We start from the raw sequence: 7973 nt of genomic DNA, 5'->3' as shown, positions 1-7973 counted from the left end.
CCCTTGCCTTGATTGGAGGGGACTCGGGTTTGTCTCCCAACACCCAAGCAATGACTCTACCCCTCAGAATGAACCACATCAGTTCCTTCTTGCTATCCTCTAACAATTCTTCTTCTTTCTATAGTGGTCATGTTATGGTTTTAAGAACATAAAGAGTAAACTGGAATAAATAATACTAAAATTTGTATGGAACCACAAAAGACCCCAAAGAGCCAAGGCAATCTTGAAAAAGAAGAACAAAACCAGAGGCATCACAATCCAAGATTTCAAGATATACTATAGAGCTATAGGAATCCAAAAGTATGGTACTGGCACAAAAACAGACATATACGTCACCGGAACACAATAGAGAGCCCAGAAATAAACCTACGTTTGTATGATCAATTAATCTTCAGCAAAGGAGGCAAGAATATGCAAAGGGAAAAAGATAATCTCTTCAACAAATGGTGCTGAGAAAACTGGACAGCTACATGCAAAAGAAGGAAACTGGACCACTTTCTTACACCATACACAAAAATAAATTCAAAATGGATTAAAGACCTAAACATGAGACCCAAACCATAAAAATCCCAGAAGAGAGCACAGGCAATAATTTCTTTGACATCATATGTAGCAAAGTTTTTGTAGACATGTCTCCTAAGGCAAGGGAAACAAAAGCAAAAATAAACCATCAGGACTACATCAAAATAAAAAGCTTCTGAAAGAAAGCTTTCAACAAAAGAAACAACAAAACAAAAAGAAATAACCAACAAAATAAAAACACAATCTATTGAATGGGATCAGGTATTTGCAAATGACATATCTGATAAGTGGTTAATATCCAAAATATACAAAGAATTTATGCAACTCAACACCAAAAAACCTCAAATAATCCAATTAAAAATGGACAGAAGACATGAATAGATCCTTCTCCTAAGAAGATATACAGAAGGCCAACAAACACTGGAAAAGATGCTCAACATCACTCATCATCAAGGAAATGCAAATGAAAACTATAAGGAGATATCACCTCACACCTGTCAGAACGGCTACAATCAAAGCCATAAGAAATAAGTGTTGGTGAGGAGGTGGAGAAAAAGGAACTCTCGTGCACCACTGGTGGGAATGCAAACCGGTGCAGCCACTGTGGAAAACAGTATGGAGTTTCCTCAAAAAACTAAAAAATAGAACAACCATAGGATCCAGTAATTCCACTACTGGGTATTTACACAAAGAATATGAAAGCACTAATTCGAAATGGTATTTATATGCCTAGGTTTATTGCAGCATTATTTACAATAGCCAGAATATGGAAGCAACCCAAGGGTCTACCTATTTATGAATGGATAAAGATGTGGCATATATAAAATAAAATATAATAATATATAAATGTTACTCAGCCAAAAAAGAATGAAATGTTGCCATTTGCAACATGGATGGACCTAGAGAGTATAATGCTAAGTGAAATCAGTCAGTCACAGAAAGACAAATACCATATGATTTCACTCATATGTGGAATTTAAGGAACAAAACAACTAACCAAAGAAGAATAGAGACAAACCACAAAACAGACTTTTTTTTTTAATAAAGTAATCTCTACACCTACCATGGGGTTCAAACTCACAACCCTGAGATCAAGCGTCACATGCTCTACTGACTGTGCCAGCCAGGCGCCCCCCCTAAAACACTCTTAACAATAAAGAACACACTGATGACTACCAAAGGGGAGTGTGTGTGTGGATGGGTGAAACAGGGGAAGGGGATTAAGAGTACACTGACTGTGATGAGCACTGAGTATGTATAGATTGTTGAATCACTATATTATACACCTGAAACTAATATAACACAGAACGTTAACTATGCTGGAATTAAAAATTTTTTATTTAAAAAAAGTAATATGTTACTCTTTATAATGTGTATACAGAACACTCAAATACTATAGAAAGTCTGGCAAAATTAGTATAATATCACAAAGGCCAAACCATTGCTTGTGTAACAAGAACACTGGGAGAATCAGAGGTAGTTGTGGCTTAATGTAAAACGACATCTTTACCTAACTCCTTTTTAGCCTTTTGCCACTTGCTGACAGGATTTCACATGTATTTACTCATACATAACTATAGCAACCTAGATACTCAATATTTGAACGTAAGTGTAAGTCAGAAAGGAGAAAAGTAGATTTTACAGATTTTTTACAACTTTGAAAATAGGCTACATCTTCCAGTGGAAGAGGGCAACTCATAGGCACTTAGGGAGCCTTTTACCAACATCACCTTGGGGTAGGTGTGGTGGGGGCTGTGTCTCTCTCCTGGACCAGCCTGGGCAGCAGGGTGTGTGGTAGCACATGCTGGGGAACGGTTAGATCCTGGAGCCAGAGTTCGGAGCATGCTCGGAGATACCCATGGACCTGGGCTTCTAGCCAAAGCCCCCAGAACAGGTGAGGGAGATGAAAGGGGGTGTTCCCTTCAAACCTGCCCCACGAGGTTGTTCTGGAGGCGTGGAGCGAGCCACAGCCATGGCACAAAGCACTGGGGAGCAAGGGAAGCAGCCACCGCAGTGGAGCAAGGTCAGGGTGCGGAGAAGGAACTGTGCCCCACGCCTGTTCCCACTGATCTTTGGATTTTCTTCTCCAGGAAACAAAGCCCATCCTGCTGTCATTCACATGGTGAAAGATGCAACCATTCTGACACAGATCTAAAGAACCGAAAATCACACCTGAGGTAGAAAGAAATCACTTTGTGACTTCTCCTGAAACTGCACTTTGATAAGAGGGGCAGGAGCGGGGAGGTGGAGAGAAAGCAGAGTGAGAACAGGCTCTTGAGGCAAATAGGGAGGCGCAAACACGACAAACAGTCAAGTGCACAGTTTCGCTGGGCATCGGGTTGTTTTTAAGTTGCTTTTAAAAGATTGGTAATAAGGGGCAACATTTCTGTGTAGCAGTGCACAGAATCAGATGATGCATCCATTAGTTGGGATCTGGCAATGCTTTTATTGGTTTTTGTCAGCATGTACTGACTGTGGGTAGGAGAGTTACGGAGCAATAGAAGCTTTTCTCTTCAAATCTGTTTCACCAAACAGGTCTTAAGAGATAGCTTATATCACTTCACCTATTTATTAAATATCACTGGGGGTGTCATTTAACAACAGAGATGCTTTGTACTACATCCCAGATATACTCTGCACGATAAAACACTATCTCCACACTAACTTTCTTAAAATCCTCACACCAATTTTGAAACCAAATCTTTTTAATATTGTCAGCTAAGTGAGGATCCAGATAAGAGGTTTTGAGTAGATTAATTAAAAATGAAGTTTCGATTTCTGGGAAGATACATAGGAGACTGTTAACAGTGATTATCTCTGGGGTGAGAACTCAGCGATTGGCGGATGAAGGCAGGCTTTGTCTATATTCCTTAGTGCAGTTTCAATTGTGTACCATACATGGATTACCTATTCCCAAAGAAAAATCTAATAGAAATAGTGAAAATTAAAATATTCAGAATCTAAGTCGAAACTGAGAATACTAGATATCCTGTTAAAGTGCTTTTTCTTAAAGCTTCAAAATAAAGGGAAACAGTTCTGCTAGTAAATAAAAGCCCTCTGTCCAGCCCCCCCCCCCCGCATCTCAATAGCTGTGTGTAGCTCCTTGAAGAGCCTAGTAAGCATGTGTGGGAGTTAAAAATGCATTTAATCATTCCCCCCACCCCCAAGTTTGACAGAAGTGTGGCAAGGAGGGCCATCTGTTTTGTTTGAACGAGAAATGACCCAGCATTCTGATTTCAATTAGCCTCTTTGTAGCTTTATGTTTGAGCTCCTTCCATGGGTAACAGTTCAAACTAAGTGTAGAGAGGAGCCGGCCAAGTTCTGCCAGTGCTGATTTGTTTTAACAACTGTCAGTGATCACAGAACAAGTGTACAAGACAATGTTGCTGGATACATATTAAAATGCTTAATTTTGTGGAATCAAAATAGCACATTCTAGAACCTGAGAGCTAATAAACAAAATATTGAAATGGTGTCTTTACATCATTATAGCAATTTAAATATTTAAAAGCAACATCACTTACCTAAATTCCTAGTTTCAATCAATAAATACACACCTACTATGTGCCAAGTACTGTTATGCCCTAGGCATGAACCAAAGAGGATGTAAGTAGTGGTTCCTGCCTTGAGAAGTCTGTGATCTATTTGGGAAGATAAGCCTGCAAAGTTAAAACAATAATTTGAGTAATATTTAAGACAATATTAGGAGAGCTGTCAAACATCACTGTTAACGAGTTCAGAGGATGGGAAGGATTACTTGGGTCAAAGACTGTATACTGGGAGAGATCTGATCAACAGTGGTAGAGGATTCTAAAGCCTGTGTCCCTTCCACATCACCTCGCTTGAATCTCTTTCTCTCTCACACACTCACATTCACACACACACACACACACACACACACACACACACACACACACACACAGCAGGAGGTTTACAAAGGTGAGCGTACAGCCTCTAGAATGGTTAAAGGTAACCCGAAGACGCATCACTGCATAGGTCAAGGTCCAAACCACCCTTGTGGCTTTAGGGAAGCCACCATGAATCTTGCCCCTACTGGTCACTGCCTCCCAGGGTGTGTTCTGTCAGACACCAGATTCCTGGGTCCCCATCCTGCATAGGTTGATTGCCCAATTCTCTGATAGGAGTTACGTAATGGGTCTCAAGGAAGACCTATGAGTGGGGGGGGGGGGGTGGCATTTTTGATGGCAGCTAGTTTGTGCAATTTCAGTAATGACAGGTGCATAGTTTCCCTGCATGTAAAGTGAATGCACTGCACTCAGGTGCTCCCATTCCTTACCATCTGGTTTCCTGATGTCCTAAAGATTCTACCACCTTCTGCAGCTCCATCGGCTTCTCATCATGACCCCTCTCCTCAAGGGGTTGGCAAAGTTCTTCAAAGTCACATCATCGAGAGCAGAGGAGTAACAAGTCTGGAAGGTGTCCTCTGAGTCCTAGTGGTGGTGGCCACTGAGGACACTGGCTCAGCAGCAGTATCATGGGATGGGCTCTTCTGAGTCCACAGCTCCTGCCACCCTCGCACTGCTAGAGCAGGACACGGGCAGCAACTCTTCCTGTGGCTAACCCTCACCCTACCACCTTAGTTTGCTGTTGTACCTGAGAGTGTCAGAGTCAATACTGCAACACAACTTGTTTGGTGTAGCATCAGCCAGAGAAGAGAGCCTGGTCCATTCTGACTTACTGGCTTATTATTTTCTTTGATAATAATGCTAACAAAAACATTTAGCTTATATTTAGGAAGAAAATCAGATTTGAGTTCTATGTAGACATCATTGATTATAAAGGATCAGTAAAAACTAGCTTTTAAAGGAAACACTAGTCTAGGGCACCTGGGTGGCTCAGTTGGTTAACTGTCCAACTTCAGCTTAGGTGATGATCTCATGGTTCGTGGGTTTGAGTCCTCTGTCAGGCTTGCTGCTGTCAGCACAAAGCCCACTTCAGATCCTCTGCCCCACCCCCCTCCGCTGCTCCCCCACTAGTGCTCTCTCTCAAAAATAAAACATTAAAAAAACACTAATTTTTCAATCTATCATTTTTTGAGTTAAATCTACCATATTTTTAACTCTTTCCAGAGAAATTAATGACCTAGAACCTATATACATCAAGGTCAAGACCATTCATGTGGCCTAGAACTGCTTTTTGCTAAAAATACCCAAAGGAAATAATAGGATTTTTTTAAGAACCAATGTTTTCTTCTTTATAAAATAATTCATTATTAATGAAAATGTCAACTGTTACCAGTGGGCCAAAGAATAAAAGAGAATAAAAGATAATCAAATGTGAGAATGAAGATAGTTCAAATGAACAGGACAAAGAAATCCAGAATTTCAAAAGCTAGAGAAATGTGCAGAAACAATGATTTTTAGTGTTTAGACTTCAAATTACAGTTAAGGAGAGAACAAATCAGTAGAAGCAAACAGGTTTGACTCTGTCAAAGTAAAAATTTCTGAGAAAGCAAAGCATTATTTTCTACATACAGATTTCATTGCAGGTGGAGATGTTACGGCCACTATTCAGGCTGTAGGAGAAAAATACAAATATGGAAAAATATTTTCTCAATGACATAAATTTACATATTAATGAAATACCAGACCGTCCTGCTATCCATAGGCAAAAGGTAAGGAATGAATTCTGTTAACAGAGGTCATTTAACCTGTTCATTAAAAACCAAAAGCAGGCCTTTATTAAGCCTTCTAAAGTTAATCATTTAAAAAATCTTTAAGGCCTGTAACGCTTTGTAATTTTAAAAGTGTTTTGTGACTCACGTCACTGCATCATCTCAGCTAGTATATATGAAAGTATGAGGGACTGATAGCACAGATTTAAGGTATTGGTTAATTTTCAAGTCAAACATCAACTAGAACAGAGGCACCAGATGCCCACGTATGACCATATAGCAACTTCTGGGCTGCACCGTGCACAAGCTTCATACCTCGTATGGTGTGATGCATACGGAAAGGTCTATCCTCAGCTACTTCCCCCAACTGCTCCATTACTAAGTGGCAGGCACCCTTTTGAGGCACTCCTTTCACTTCCAGCACTGGTCAAGTGCCATAGAACCCAAACTGCAAATGTTAAACAGCACTGCTAATTAAGACTACTTTCACTACTGGCATTGCTTAAGCTTCTCCCATTAGCCAAAAGTTGGGACTGAGAAAAAGGCATAACTGGGCAAATTCTGAAGTGACAAGAAAAGGCAAAAGGACTCAGAAATCATGTTACTGCCCTCTGTGTTCGCAGCACCGTGGCAGCATTACTTTCTACATACAGATTTCTACATATTTTTCTACATACAGCTAGAACCACTGCAGTGACTCCTCCTCAGGAAGTCCTGATAAAGCCACAGAGAAAAGGCTGTGTCTTCACGGGCCCTTCTCACCACTGGCCTTCCTCTTTACTGGCTTTTTCATCATTACTCCCTGCTAAATCTTTTCCTTTGATGTTTTTGTTTTTCTAACGGCCTCATCATTATTTAAATGTGAAATGTGCTTACTGCAAAGTATAGACAAATAAAAATTTTATATGAAAACATTCTATCAAAGCAGTAAGTTGGCTTTGTAAGTTTTAGTTACTAAGCTAATCGGTTCACTGAAGGAAAAGTAAGATTGAAGACGCTTAATTCTGATCAACAAAACTAGCCTAGTTCTGAATCCAGAGTTTTTTTATAAACCTTTTCTTTGTTTAGTCAATCAGTCTATCTCAACTGTACTTTAACAGTATTATACATAAAAAACTAAATATACTGCAAGAGATGTAGAAAATAAATTTGAAAGGAACTTCTCTTAAATCTCTATGTGAGAAGGTAAAAATAACCAGAGCTCCTTCATGCTTCAACACCGACAGTTTAGTTGTTTTAAAACGGGATATCGACCTAAAACTATTAAGAGCCCATATCATATGAACAATAGTTAATAATTTTAGTGTCAATTTAGTGTAAACAGTACCTGATTTGTTCTCATAAGCAGCAAGCACTGATCCCCTAACATACAAGATGAATATTCTTATAGGTATACGCAGACTAAAGTTTCTGAAATCATCCCAAACTTCTATTTCCACATAAATGTTTTTTAATTAGTCAGATGAATGTGAAAGAGAAATAGTTATTTCTTAACTCTAAGAAATAAAACTGTGAAATCCAAATTAAGACAATGTAATCACAAAGGGGAAGATCTGCTAGTCATTGTTAATGTATAAATAAATACGGACTTAAAAAAAATACTGTATTTTGAAAAACAGGTCAAAAACATAAAATCCTTAATGACAATGTAGTGGGCCGATATTAACTATTAGACTTACATCATTTATCTGGCTAGATATGCACAACTAAAATTTCTATTATTGCCTAATAGTGAAAATTCCAGGTTTGTCACAAGACCTAGGAGGCTAGAGTTTCATTTAGATCAACCAAGAAAATGTTATGTAAACAAAAATCA

Source organism: Panthera tigris, chromosome A1 (assembly GCF_018350195.1).
Source record: "Panthera tigris isolate Pti1 chromosome A1, P.tigris_Pti1_mat1.1, whole genome shotgun sequence".
NCBI lineage: Eukaryota > Metazoa > Chordata > Mammalia > Carnivora > Felidae > Panthera > Panthera tigris.
Note: the sequence above shows the minus strand (reverse complement) of the source record.